This window comes from Dasypus novemcinctus, chromosome 8 (assembly GCF_030445035.2).
Source record: "Dasypus novemcinctus isolate mDasNov1 chromosome 8, mDasNov1.1.hap2, whole genome shotgun sequence".
Lineage (NCBI taxonomy): Eukaryota > Metazoa > Chordata > Mammalia > Cingulata > Dasypodidae > Dasypus > Dasypus novemcinctus.
The window spans coordinates 16,840,548-16,855,518 of NC_080680.1; the positions used below are offsets into that span (position 1 = coordinate 16,840,548).

At 36.6% G+C, this 14,971-nt stretch overlaps 1 non-coding gene across 1 annotated transcript; it reads left to right on the forward strand.

Moving 5' to 3' along the window:
* Positions 1-13,940: 13,940 nt before the first annotated feature.
* On the forward strand, positions 13,941-14,047 carry LOC111762698 (U6 spliceosomal RNA). Its single transcript, XR_002795744.1, has one exon. It is a non-coding gene; the product is annotated as a U6 spliceosomal RNA (small nuclear RNA).
* The last annotated feature ends 924 nt before the right edge of the window (positions 14,048-14,971 follow it).

Sequence of the window (14,971 nt, forward strand, 5' to 3'; positions counted from 1 at the left end):
AGTCAAAAAGCAGTTCTTAACACCTGATATTACATGTAGGCTGAGATATTCTGGCGGTCTGAGGTGACCCCTTTATTCAAGGTCTTTTTCTAGTTATATCATCAGCTGGTGCTTGGTAGTAATCCCCCACTGATTTCTTTTAGCATTGTTTTGTAGTTTTCTGCATATAGGCCCTGTACTTCTTTGGTTAAATTGATTCCTAGGTATTTGAGTCTTTTTGTTGCTATTGTAAATGGAATTTCCCCCCTGATTTCCTCTTCAAAATTGTTCACTTCTAGTGTATAGAAACATTACTGATTTTTGCATGTTGATTTTACAACCTGCCTCTTTGCTGAACTCACTTATGAACTGAAGTAGCTTTTCTGTAGACATTTCAGAGTTTTCTAAATATAGAATCCAGTCATCCATGAATAGTGAGTTTTACTTCCTCTTTTCCTATTTGGATGTCTTTTATTTTATTTTATTTTTCTTGTCTGGTTGCTCTAGCTAGAATTTACAGCATAATGTTGAATAACAGTGGTAACAGTGGACATCCTTGTCTTGTGTTCCCAATCTCAGAGGGAAAGCTTTCAACCTTTCCCCACTGAGTACGATGTTGTCTGTGGGTTTTTCATATATGTTCTTTATTATATTGAGGAATTTTCCTCCTATCTTTCAAAATGTTATATCAAGAAAGGATACTGGATTTTCTTAGCATAGCTTGTAATTTTTTGCTGATGTCTAGATACCTGAATAGAATGGTCAGTTTACGCAGAAGCTTACTTTCTTTCTCTTTCGTAAGGATTTAGTGGCAGGAGACTGTGAGTTACTGCTGTACTTTGATTCTTGGTTCAGCCATTTCTTGGTCTTTAGGATTGTCCCTGCTGGTTGCTCAAATCTGGGACCTGGACCTAGTAATGGGTTGCAGATCCGCTTTCAAAGGCCTTGGGGCCAGAGGTTGTAAAGGCCAGAAAAAGCCACTTACTTATTTAATTTCCTCCTCTGTGGTCTGCCAGCAGATGGCGGTCTTTGACAGCCCTCTCTCTTCAAAGCCTGGTGGGAGAGTGTTGGCTGTAACACATTTGATCAATGTGATAGAGGATCCTGCCTGGAGGCTAAGAGCCCCGTAATTTGAACCTTCTCAAGGCAGTTCTCCAAACTTGCTGGCAGCCCCCTCCCTTTTCCCACATGGGAAATAATTCCACTCCCCTCTGTGTCTTCAACAACCAGTCCTAGTCAGTGAAGAAGGAGACTGAGAGGGTCATATCTATTTTGTCCTATGCTGACTCCCAGGGCAAACAGTGGTGTGGCTCTACCCGGCCTGGAAGGGCTCGTGAGACAAAGCCAAACAAATTTATGGGTCAAAAGCTGTCAGCCTTAGATTGTGCCCCTCTCTCTGCCCTTTCTTGGGGAGGTGGATCCCTGGGATCTGTAGCCACCAGCCCAGGGTGGAGGAGAATGGCAACAGTTGCTGCTGCTGCTCCCCCCCCCCCTTTGGTACTTGGGCTGGGGATTGAACCTGAACCTGATACCTTGTATATGGGAAGCCAGTGCTTAACCACTAAGCCACGTCTTCTCCCTGTTGCTGCTTTTAACTCACAGTTTTGCAATCATTCTTTTCCTTTGCCCCTTTCTCTTCTGGGTGGTGTCCAGGCTTTTTTTTTCAGGCCATGTCTGCCTGTCCTCTAAACTCTTTTTCTGGGAGAGAAGAGAGTACCATGTCTTTCTAGTCTGCCATCTTCCCAAAAGATTAAGTTTCTTGACAATGTCTTTTGATGCGAAAAAGTTTATAATTTTAATGAAGTTAAAATAATCTGATTTGTTTTACTCATGCTTTTAGAGTTACACCTAAAAATCCTTTGCCAACTACTATGCACAAAGTTCTTTCCCTTTGTTTTCTTCTAAGAGATTATGTTTAAATTAAATTAATTTAAATCCTGGATCAATTTTGTAAGTTTTGTGTATGGTGGCAGACAGGAATTTTATTCTCTTGCATGGGGATTTACAGTTATCCCAGCACCATTTTTTGAAGAGAATATTATTTCCTCATTGAATGGGTTATTAAACCCAACTGGTCATACTGATATGGGTTTATTTCTGGACTCTCTTCTATTCCAACAGTCTGTATGTTTTTCCTTATGCCAATTCCACACTTTATTGATTACTGTTGTCTTTAGTAAGTTTTGAAATCAGGTGTGTTCACCCTCCAACTCTGTTCTTTTTTAGCATTGTTTTGATTATTGGGGCCCTTTACAATTCCTTATAAATTTGAGAATTGACTTTTCTGTTTCTGCACATAATGCTACTGGAATTTTGGCTGGTATTGTGTTAAATCTTTAGATCGCTTTAGGTAGTATTGACATCTTAATATTAAGTCTTCCAATTTATTATTATGGGCTACCTTGCCATTTACTTATTTTTGCCAAAATGATAAAAAAAGATCTCATTCTAGTTTTGTAAGCGTGTCTTTTGTTATGAGTAGAATTACATCTTTTTCTTCTGCTTGTGGTTAATTTCTTTTTCTTTATTGTCAAACTCTTTATTCCTTAAATCATTTTTAAATAATTTGGCTGATAGACACAATAAATAAGTTACAGGCACAAATATTATTCCAGTGATTGAAATTTCATTTGTCATTTTTTTTCCCTGTGATTTTTTCAAATTGTGTTAAAGAAACTTAATTTTATACAAATTTACCAGGTTTTTTTTTTTTAATGATTCATAGAATTTAAGTCTAGTTAGACAGTTTTCACTCTTTGTAAAAGAAACTTCCATATAATTTTCTAGAGCTTGATTTATTTTAATTTTTCCTATTCAGGTCTTTACTCAGTTTCAAAGTTATACTGTTTTGTGTTTTTTTAGTGTAAAATATAAACCTAACATTCTTTTGCCTGATGGCTGTCTAGGTACCTCTATGGCATTTCCCCAGCCTTTTCCCACTCAGTTGAATGTCTACCTTTAACACACTTACAAAATTATACATATATATATATTTCTCTTTTCTTATATGTTTCTTAAATGAGCCCATCTAATTATGTACCAAACCACACTGTTTTAATTATTGCAGTTTACAAAATGTTTCAATATCTGGTAGGTCAACAGTCAACATCATCGATATTGTTCTTAAACAGTTTATGTGTAATAAATATGCTTGTTCAGATTTCCATATAATTTTCAGACTAAGATAAGCAATGTTAATGATGCTAATATAAGCAAAACAACAAATATATATATATAGAAGCAGTAATGCATCATGACCAAATTGCATATATTCCAGTAATATAACAATAAATGTAAATAATTTATTACATTAATAGATCTAAGGAGAGAAATCATCTAATATTTTTTATATAAAAAATTAATTTAAAACTAATACCATCACAACAAAGCTTATTAACATGCAAGAATAGAAGAGCACTTTCTTATTCCCACAATATTATCTACAAGAAAACTTGGTGCCCACATCATATTTTATAGTTTAATATGGAAGACTTTTCCCTCAAATTTTATACATTGTAGGCAAGACTTAGTCAATGAAATAAGGCAAACAAATAAACAAAAAAAAAAAGCTGTAGTATTGGAAAAGAACCAATGCCCCCTTTTACAGAGATGATGTGATGCCACATGTAGAAATGCAGAAGTCTTTATTAGAATTAATAAAACAAGATAGCAAGTAGCTAAAGAACAATTAGAGGTGGCGGACTTGGCCTAGTGGTTAGGGCGTCTGCCTACCACATGGTAGGTCCGTGGTTCAAACCCCGGGCCTCCTTGACCCATGTGGAGCTGGCCCATGTGCAGTGCTGGCGCACACAAGGAGTGCCCTGCCATGCAGGGGTGTCCCCCACGTAGGGGAGCCCCACGCGCAAGGAGTATGCCCGTAAGGAGAGCCGCCCAGTGCGAAAGAAAGTGCAGCCTGCCCAGGAATGGGGCTGCCCACACGGAGAGCTGACACAACAAGATGATGCAACAAAAAGAAACACAGATTCCCATGCCGCTGACAACAACAGAAGCGGACAAAGAAGGCGCAGCAAATAGACACAGAGAACAGACAACTGGGGTGGGGAAGGGGAGGAGGGGAGAGAAATAAATAAATCTTTAAAAAAAAGAACAATAAGAAATTGAGATTTTTAAAGTGCAATAAACTCAACAGTAGCATCAATGAAATATCAAATATGTCAAGAGCTCTTTGCTTCTCCCTTTGGCTGCCTTATCTATACCCAAGCTCTTGAAGCATTTCCCCTAACCTTACTTAGAGAGCCCTTCTCATCAGGATGTGCTGAAGATGTCTGGGGTATATAAGCAAACGAGACTCTGGTTGTTCTTCAATTAATTGCTCTGCCCATCCTTCAACTCACAACACAGATTGATTCTAAATCATATTCATTTACATTTTGGAGCATATATTTGGGCTTTAGTGCCTTACTCCTTTTTGCCCACCTCTATATTTATGCTAACTTTTAAGTAATGTTGCCTGGTTTTTGTTATTGTAGTACTCTATTACCTTATAATTACCAGAGTTTATTCAAAGTTTCTGGACTTCTGCTGGCATACTTCCTGTATTCCTCTTTTGTCATATATTTATAGTAGATTTTGTATTTCATCTGAATATGCTTTTGGAGGCAAAGGATGAAAATCTGTGTGCTGAGTCTGTTTTCTTGAACTAGAATAGTCATTTATGCCTGAAATTGTCTCTTTTAATTTCCTGCACTGAGTCTCTCCATTCTGTCTTCTGAACATTCAGAATATAACATCTCAACTTTCATGGCCTATTTTCCTGCCAGCCTCTTAAAAATTGGTGTTTCCTCAAATTCTGCACTTGATTAATTTCTCTCTTTAGTTTATATATCCTTTCTAAGCAAACAGAAATTATCTCAAAACTTCAGTTGCCACCTTAATAGTTAATGTCTCCTCAATTATATGTTCATCCTAGAGGTGGGATTACGGCTAATTCCACCTGTATCTCCAGAGGCTTTTCAGACAAGATTGGCACCCCATTGACCCTCTACCCAAATCAGTACTTTCATTCTTTAGTTCTCTGTTTAGCATGAGTTTCTACCCCATGCAGCTGCTCTGGTAATTGCTCGTGAAATGATGGCCAAATTTTGTTCTTTTGCTTGATAGAACAACTTTTATCTCATTTTATCTTCATTCTATTGCCTTAATAGAGGTGGTCATCTCTAAAATTTTTGTATTTTCTAGCTGCTTAAATATACTCCAATCTTCTAGGGCATTGCTAGGTCTGGCTGTGTATAATACCTGCAAGGCTCACGTATACCTATTCACTGGTTCCCATTACCCCAGCAGAGAATTCTGAGTTGGGCTGTGTGTACCCTAGAGGATGCTTACCACAGTCCAGGAGAGTATAGGAAAAGATTATATGAAGCCTATTCATAAAAGCTTTATCCTCAAAATAAAAATTAAAGTTCTAATCTTTATCAATACTATATTAACTGACCTATATTTTACAAATATTTTACAAATATAGGTCAGTTATATATGATCAAATATATGATCTGTACTGTATAATTATTTACAAATGAATTAGGGCATCAGAATAATATTTGTTCAGATCGGGTATCACCTGTAAGAGGTATAAGAAAAATTAGAGCTGTAATAGCATCCTTTGTAGTATTTTGTTTTAAATTATCAACAGTAAACATGATAAGAGTTTCCAAAGGTATTTTCCATTTTTCACCTGGACCCTTCAGATTGACCAGCAATGTGCTGTTTCAGGCCCCAATGTCATTCAGGGACGTGCCTGTGGAGTTCACCCAGGAGGAGTGGCAGCACCTGGGCCCTGCTCAGAGGACCCTGTACAGAGATGTGATGCTGGAGAACTACAGCCACCTCATTTCAGTGGGTGAGCCAACCTTATCATGTATCTTTCACAAAATATAATTATTTTGTTAGTTTGTTCTTCCTTCCTGCCCTTTTACTATTTGTGTTTGTTTCCTAGGCTGCTATAACATATTACCACCAACTGGGTGGCTAAAAACAACAGAAATTTCTTCTCTCAGTTCTAAAGGCCAGATACTTGAAAGCAAGTTGTTAGCAGGGCCATGTTCCTCTGTAGAATCTTTCCTTATTGCTTCCTTGCTTGCAGTTATTGCTGGCAATGCTTTGTGTTACTTAGCTTGTAGCTGCATCACTCAAATGTCTGTCTCTGTCCTCACATGGCCTCTTGAGTGTTTTTTTCTCCACATCTCCCTCTCCTTATAAGGAAAATTTTTTAAAAATTTTGATTGAGGGGATACCCTAACCCAGTACGACCTCATCTGAACTTGGTTAAAGACCGCATTTTCAAATAAGGTCACATTTAAAGGTATCAGGGTTAGGACTTCAACATATTTTAGGGCGGAGACACTATTCAACCCAGTATACTATTGATTGGCTTTTCTCCCTGAGGGTCTTAAGTGCTGTCTTGTTTGCTACCTGGTGCTTTATAATTGGATGCTAGATGCTGTGAATTTTACATTGTTCAGTGCTTTATTTGTTGTATTCTTTTATATATTTCGGGGCTTTTTCTGGCATGCCGTGAAGTTACTTGGAATTAATATGATCATTTCAAGGTTTGTTTTTAAGCTCTGTTATATTAGAGTCAGTGCACTTTTCTGTCTATGGGCTATTTGATCCTTCTCCTAAGTCAGTTCCCTTCAGATTATTGTAGCACAACCTTGGTATGTGAAGAGCTCTTTATTTCAGGTTGGTGGAATCACAAACTTCCCACTCTCTATGTGTTTCAGAAAATTTTCAGTTTACTCCTTTCCTGATATTTGCCAACCTGGAGAATTTTCTTATATTTGAACAAGTCAGTACTCAGACATTCAAAGGGACCATTCTGTAGCACTCCATGGCTCTCCCTTATTGCAGCTCTTTTTCTCTGTATTTTGTCCAATGAATTCTCGTAACTTTGGCCTTTTTAAACTCCCAGCTCTATTTTATCTACTTACTGAGATTATCAGGCTCTCATTTCATTTTCTCTTTCTGTTCTGTAGCCTGACAACTGTCTAGCCTATAACTTGTGACAATTATAGAGTTTCCCTAATTTGTTTATATTTTCTTAGGAATCCGTCTTGCACTCCCTGTTTGTGTGTGTGCGTGTGTGTGTTTTCTAGTTGTTTACATGTAGGTAAATTGGTCCCAGTTACTCAATCATGGCCAGAAGTAGAAGTATCATGTAGTCCCTTTCATAAAGCCCAATATATCTGAACCAATATGAAAATTTAGCAGCGTTTCAGTGTAAGATTCAGGGTTTGAAGGTGATTTATTCCTTTTGTTACAAACCCCCAATAAGGATTAAATTAGCATCTTCATTGCTCAGCTCCTGAAACTATGCTTTTATATTCAGAACGATCAAAGCCCATGCAACTGATCAAAATCCTAAATTATTCCTTAGTTACAGGGTATTATTTTATAAAACCAGAAGTGTTCCATTAAGTTGGAGCACAAAAAAGATCCATGCTTTTCAGAGGGAGAACTTCTGAGTAAGAGTAATTCAGGTGAACTCTTTAGCACTAGCAGAAGGTATCCAGGGGAAATTGAATTCTAAGTGATCAGTTAGAGGTGAACACTTAGAGGCCTTTAGATTTGTAATTTTAATACAGAACAATACAATTTGAAAGGTGAAAATAGACTATAGATGATGTGGCATAAGCATGTTGATTTTCTGATCTTTAAAAGCTGGTAGCCTGGATATGTAATTTACAACTGACAAATCAAGTTATAGAGTTGTATTTGATAAAGGATTAAAGAATAAGAAAGATTAAGAAAGAAACTGAAATTGTGGGCTAAAGGATGGACAGGGAGAGAAACATTTAATTTCATCTTTAGTTATGTAACATGGAATTACTAGATACTGTTCTAGTAATTTTAAATAGATGATTAATGATGCATATGTTTATAATTATAAAGGTATTTTATAGAACAAACATGCAACTTTCCTAATTATTAGAAGAAAAATTAACAGAACAATGAAAACAGAATTCTTGTAAAACTCACCATAACCTAGCATAAAGAAAGACGAACATATTTACTGTATCAACTAATGTCAATGCATTAAAGTCACCAATGAAGAGAAAATGCTATCATATTGTACCAAAGAGATACACCTAAAATTAGCACGGAAAGTTCAAAATGTTAAGTAGCATGTAAATAAACCCATTAGCATACTAATAATTCAAGATTCATTTATTTATTTTTTAAGATTGAATTCAGGCAAAATATATTAAATCAGAAAAAGAGGGCACACTTAGATAATATTTTTTCTTTTTTTTTAATGTTATATTAAACTTAGATAACATTTTTAAAAGACCATTTTAAAAGGACAGAAAAAAAGTTTTGAATAGCTGCATCAAATAATATATCAACAAGCTCCACACATGAGCAATGGTATGATATATAAGGAGAAAGAGAAACACATTAGATATAGTAGACCTTAATATATTTCTTTGACTTTATACCAAATATGGTGGACAACAACTAAGGGTCGTGAACAAGAACTAGCAAACTAAAGCCTGTGCGCAAATCTAACCTCCCTCCTGCTCTCTTTTTTTTTTTTTAAGATTTATTTTTTATTATATTTCTCCCCTTTCCTGCCCCCCCCCCCAGTTGTCTGCTCTCTGTGTCCGTCCTTTTCTGTTCTCTTAAATAAAGTTTTTTGGAACTCAGTCATGCCAGTTCTTTTATGTGTCATCATTTGCTGTCTTTATACTACAAGAGCAGAGTTGATGAGTGACAAAGACCATATGGCCTATAAAACCTAAAATATTTTCTACCTGGCCTTTCACAAAAAATGTTTGCTGACCCCTACTAGTGGGTTTCCACTAGGGAAGGGGGCAAGGTTTTGGCCACCAGGGACATTTAGCAATGTCTGGAGCCTTATTTGGTCAGAGCTGAAGGCAGTTACTATTGACATCTCATGCAGAATTAGGGATGCTGCTAAATATCCTGTAATATACAGGGCAACTGCCCAGAAGATGGAAGTATCCCACCAGAAATGTTAATAAAGCCATAGATAAGAAACATACTCTAGCAGGTATACACCAGTATTTTATACAGTAAGTCCAATATATACCTACATAGTTATTTTAAACTGTAGAGTCTGGGAAAAAAAGAACAAACTATTGATGATGAAACATTCAGAAAATGTAAAAGTAATTTAAGGCAAAAGAAAACTTTAATGAACTCGACAAAGTTGAAATACTGCAGTCAATAAAACTGGAAACTGTAAAGACTAATTATTAAAATATTGAAATACAAAGTAAGCCTTTAAATGATTTAATCAAAGAGTATATCGAAATTAGAAATATTTGAAACCTGTGAGTTAGAACCTTTGACCTACAGGTATAGCAGTGCTTAGTGGAAATCTGTCTCATATTCTAATTTTTTATTTAGGTTTGAAGCCTTGTGTTGATGGCATGACAGTGATTGAGAACACGTAGTTACAGCCAGACTGCCTGTGCTCAAATCCCAGATCTCTGTGAGGTATTTGGTAAGACACAGAAACTTTGTATCTCAGTGTCCACATCTGCAAAATGGTAACATCACCTACCTCAGAATTGTTATGAGGATTCAAGAAAGTAATCTACATAAAACAGGTGGAAGAGTGCATGTCACATGGTATGTGTATGGCAGTATTATCATTATTAGTGTTTTTATTACTACCACCCCCATCATCAATATTTCTTACATTTATGATGAAAAAAAATGTAATTAGAATTGACAGATTCAGTATGTTGGCTATTCTGGACCCATTCTCCTCTTCATCCTTACATTACCCCTCGCCTGTATACACCCCATCACCTGATGATGCAGGGATATGCACCAGATGACCTGGGGATAATCATGGAAATACACCCTTCCAGTATTTGATTTATGTAGATACTGCATGTGACCTAGTCATGTCCAGTGTGAACTTTGAGGAAATTTTGTGAAACTTTGATGTGGAAAGTTTTCCTCCATAATTAATTAAATTATTCATTATACCTTTGTGTGAAAAAGGTTTCTCTGCTGTAAGAGTTGACATATTACCAGCAAAAATAAAATTACCTCAGGTGTGTCTCCCATATACAATGTGTGAATAATCTATTAACCCCTGAATGTTCTGGCCTCTTTTGATGGGGAGTGAGTTAAGCATCAGCCCAAATTTCCTTCCAGATGAGTGGCCAGTTGTTCTTATATCTTTAAGTTTACTTACACCATTCTCTCTGATTTGGAGTGCTTTATTATTTTTCTTTTCTTTTAACTACACCATTATTGAGATAAAATTCAGATACCCCCAAGTTCATCCTGTTAAAGAGTATAACTTGTTGGTGTTTAGTATATTTACAAAGTTATGTATCAATCACCACTATCTTAATTCCAGTATATTTTCATTACTCAAAGAAGAAACCCTTTAGCCATTAGCAGTCACTCCTGATTCCCCTCTCCTACCAGCCACTGACAAACACTAATCTACTTTCTGTCTCTATGGATTTGTATATTCTGCTTATTTCATATATACGCACTCATAAAAAAATGTATGCTTTAGTGATTGGCCTCTTTCAATTACCAGAATGTTTTTCAGGTTCATTCATGTTGTAACATGCTACAGAATTTCATTCTTTTTGATGGCCAAATAATATTCCAGTACATGGATATCCCACATTTTTAATCCACTCATCTGTTGATAGAAGTTTTGATGGTGGAGGACTTTCTTTTGTCTTTTTCTGTCTCATACTATATTTTTAAAATATTTTCTATTAGAGAATTTGTAGGTTTACAGAAAAATCATGCAGAAAACACAGAGTTCCCATATACACCCCTCCTCCATTATCAACACCTTGCCTTAGTGTGGTACCTTAGTTACTACTGATGAAAGAATAATATTATAATTGTACTGTTAACTGTAGTCCACATTTTACATCAGGGTTCACTGTTTGCATTATATAGTCCTATGGCTTTGGTGTTTTTTTTTTAAATTTTTATTGTAGTAACACATATATAACCTATAATTATCTTTATTATCCCCATTCAAATAATCAGTGGTATTAATTACATTCACAATATTGCACCTCCAACAGGAACACCCATTACCAAAACTTCCACCATGCCAAACTGAAATTCTGTACCCATTAAGCATTACCTCCCCATTCCCTCCCCTCATCCAGCCCCTGGTAACCTGTATTCTAGTGTCTTACTCTTATGAATTTGCTTACTCTAGTTATTTAATATCAGTGAGATCATACAATATTTGTCCTTTCACGTCTGTCTTATTTCACTCAACATGACCATAAGCAGTAGACATAATAAAGGCCTGAAGCTTTAGATGGGAGTGAAAAAATGCAAAAAAGGGAATCAGTTGAGTGACCTGGGCTTTAACCTATTAGAGTTTTTGGTTTTATCAGTTAAGTTACATTTGAAAACATCAGTTAAGTTACAAATAGAAAACCACGAAGTTACTAAAATTGTAATGTAACTATGAATTTACATTGAAAATATCAACAATATGTTGATAATATGTTTCAATATTTTTTATAATAGCTCAGAAAATTTTGTTAGGTGTTTATATAAAGATCATGAGCTAAAAGAAAATGTAATGTGTACTAAGGTAAACAGGTCGCTAGTTTCAGGATTCGTGTTAATCTAGTCAGGAATTGGGCTGTGTTTGAAGTTTGCCGTTGCTGTGGTCATCTGTGTTGAACTCTGGTGTTTCTATGGACCTCAGTGATTTCAAATTCCCTTTAGTGGCCTTGTTTTTATCTCCCCTCTTAGCTTTGTGTCTTCCCTGTGTGGTACTCCCCAATCCACTACTATTATTATGGACCCCTGTATATGGTGATGGGGTATGGGGAAAAGGGAGTTCCGTTCAAGTCTTAGTGTTTGGAATGCAGAGTGGGATTGTGTCTTTGTGGGCCTTCCTAAGTATTTTTGCCTCTCTTTTCCTTATCCACAGTATAGACTATCTCTGAATCTACTAAGTCGATAACCTTGAAGTCCTTTGCCAAGTAGGTTTGGGCCCTTGATTTAGTTTGTTTTTTAATATGGTGAGATAGAAGGGTTGTGTCTGGATGGAGTTACCAACTCCTAGCTACTCTGGTAATCAACTAGTTACTCTAAGCTTTAGATCTCTAATGTCTTTCCTCCTGCTGATTATCCCTTCTGCTACCTAGTGGAGAATGGCCTGGGTAGATTTCATATCTTCTGTTCCCTTCCCTTAGCCAGCACAATGGGGGTGCCTTGTACTCATTCATCTCTAACCTCCCTGTAAAAGCCTTCTGTGATTCCCGGAGAAAAAGTCTGCAAGAGTTCCCAGGAGCTCCCCACTTTCATGGTAGTCCACATTCATCCTTTAGCAATTTATCGAAATTTCTCTTTAATCTTTCTACCAGCTTGTATGGCACCTGGTGGCTTCTGTCTTACTTAAGCATACATTTGAGTCCTGTGTCTCCCTGACAGTGCCTGACTTTCTCAGGACTTTAGTATGGTTATTTGTTCTTTGTCATCATTTCTCTGATAGATTCATGAAAAGTCATTAAATTGCTCTCTCTTCAGTTTTATATTGCAAGGATGGAAGGTAAAATGGTTGCATGAATTTATCCCATCAACAGATGTCCCAAAGGTGAATACTTCTCCATAAGGGATCAATCAGAACTTTTTCCCTGGACATAGGATCACTGGAAAAAATGGAAAAACAAATTAGTGACAGAGGCAAAAGTTGTTGTTGGACAACTTTTGATATCTAGTTCTAATGTTACCTAAGATGAAATTTATTATATAATCACCTATGTAATGGCAGTTTTGCCCTTTCTCTGATCTTGTGAGACAGTAAATTCTTTTTCCCCAAGCTAATTTAAGTTGGATTTTATTGGTGATCTTTTGGATCCATACAAGTTGATATTATCAAATTCTATGGAAAAAATAAGGATAATGCTAGGAAAGCACTGAAAAATAAAGAGCTATGAAGGAGGATTAACATTGTCACATATTGAACCATGCCACACAAGGCATTATAATTAAAACAGAATTGTACTGGTACAAGAATAGACAAATAGATGAATGGAATAGAAATAAGTTCAAGAATAGAAATAAAGCCCCATGTATGAATGGAAGACTGGTAAATGAGAAAGATTACATCTCAAATAATCAGATTATAATAAATAACATTGGGACAACAGGGTTGTTATTTGAAAAATTAAAATTAGATTTTTCTTACACCATATAGAAGAATAAAAAATATAAGTATAAGAAATACATATAGGGAAGCGAACTTGGCTCAACAAATGAGCATGTGCCTACCACATGGGAGGTCCACAGTTCAAACCCAGAGCCTCCTTGATGTGTGGAGCTGGTCCACGGCCAGTTCTGATGCACGGAAGCAGTGCCCGGCCATGCAGGGGTGTCCCCCGCATAGGGGAGCCCCATGCACAAGGAGTGTGCCCCATAAGGAGAGCCACCCAGTGTGAAGAAAGTGAAGCCTGCCAAGGTGTGGCTCCACATACATGGAGCCTGCCCAGGTGTGGCGCCACATAAATGGAGAGCTGACACAGCAAGATGATGCAACGAAAAGAGACACAGATTCCCGGGACCGCTGACAAGAATAGAAGTGGACACAGAAGAACACACAGCGAATGGACACAGAGAGCAGACAACTGGGGTGGGGGGCGGGGGGCAGGTCAGGGGAAAGAAATAAAAATAAATCTTTAAAAAAATAAGTAAATACATATATAATTAAAAACACAAGGCGTACATGATGGCTGCACTCAGTCTAGTGAAAGTCTAACATTTCTGGGTCCACTGCAACTTTGAACTCTCCATACAGTCACAGCTCCCTCCCCTACTGAACTCATATCTATTCTTTGTTAAGCATCTCAGTATATAGAGTAAAGCTTTCTTAGAAAAAAATATTGAGATAAAAGAAAGGATCGATAAAATTGGCCCTAATAAAATTAAGAAGCTTTTGCCTGCTAAAAATAACTTGTCAAATGCTCACTTCAGCAGCAAATATACTAAAATTGGAACAATACAGAGAAGATTAGCATAACTCCTATATAAGGATGACACGGAAATTTGTGTAGCAGTCCATAATTTTCATTGAGAAACCTGTTTTTGCAAAATTGACCATTATAATCTGTCATGGAAAACTAATGGACCTAAACATAAAGCACAATAGTAGGAAAATGTTAAAATTTTCAAGGGAGAGAGTTGTGAGGTGATGGTAAAATGCTACCCAATGAGACCAAACCAGGGATTGAGGCAGGATGGTTGGGGTGCGGGACTCTGAGCGAGGCTCTGCCACCTGTTTACTGTGTAGCTGGGGCCTTGGCTTCCTCATTTGTAGTGAGGGCATCCTTGTACCCCTTGCAGGATATTCCTAAGAATTAAATGAGTTAGAAAATGTGAAATAGTGCACATGGTTCCTGCAGTTACTAAGCCCTCATATTTTGGCCATTGGACATACAAGTGTAAATAAAATATCAAAATACTTTATTTCTTAAATATATGGCTATAAATAGGTTAAAGCTAGAATAAGTAGGTTAATAGTTTTACATTACCATTTTCCATGTGGACTAGGCTAGGAAATCAATTCATGTGACCCTGTATAGATAAATAAGAAATTGCTTCAGAAGATTTCTTTTAATGAAGGAAACTCTCCATTTAAAAAAAAAAAACAAAACTAGTTTTGTTGAGATATACTTCATATGCCATACAGTTCACTCTATTTAACATGAACGTTAAATGACTGAAAAAGGAAAACTGCCAGCCAAGATTTTTTTGTGTGGTAAAGTGTCCTTCAAAATAAGGTCAAGCTTTAGGCAATCCCAGATAAAAGCTGAGGGAGTTTGTCACCAAAAGATCTACCCTACAAGAAATAGTACAGGAAGTTCTTAACATTGAAAGAGAAGGACAGTATATAGTAGGTTTGAGCCATTTGAAGAAATAAATATCTCCAGTAAAAGTAACTACATGGGTAAATACAAATATCAACATTATAGTATTATTGTATCTTCAGTAT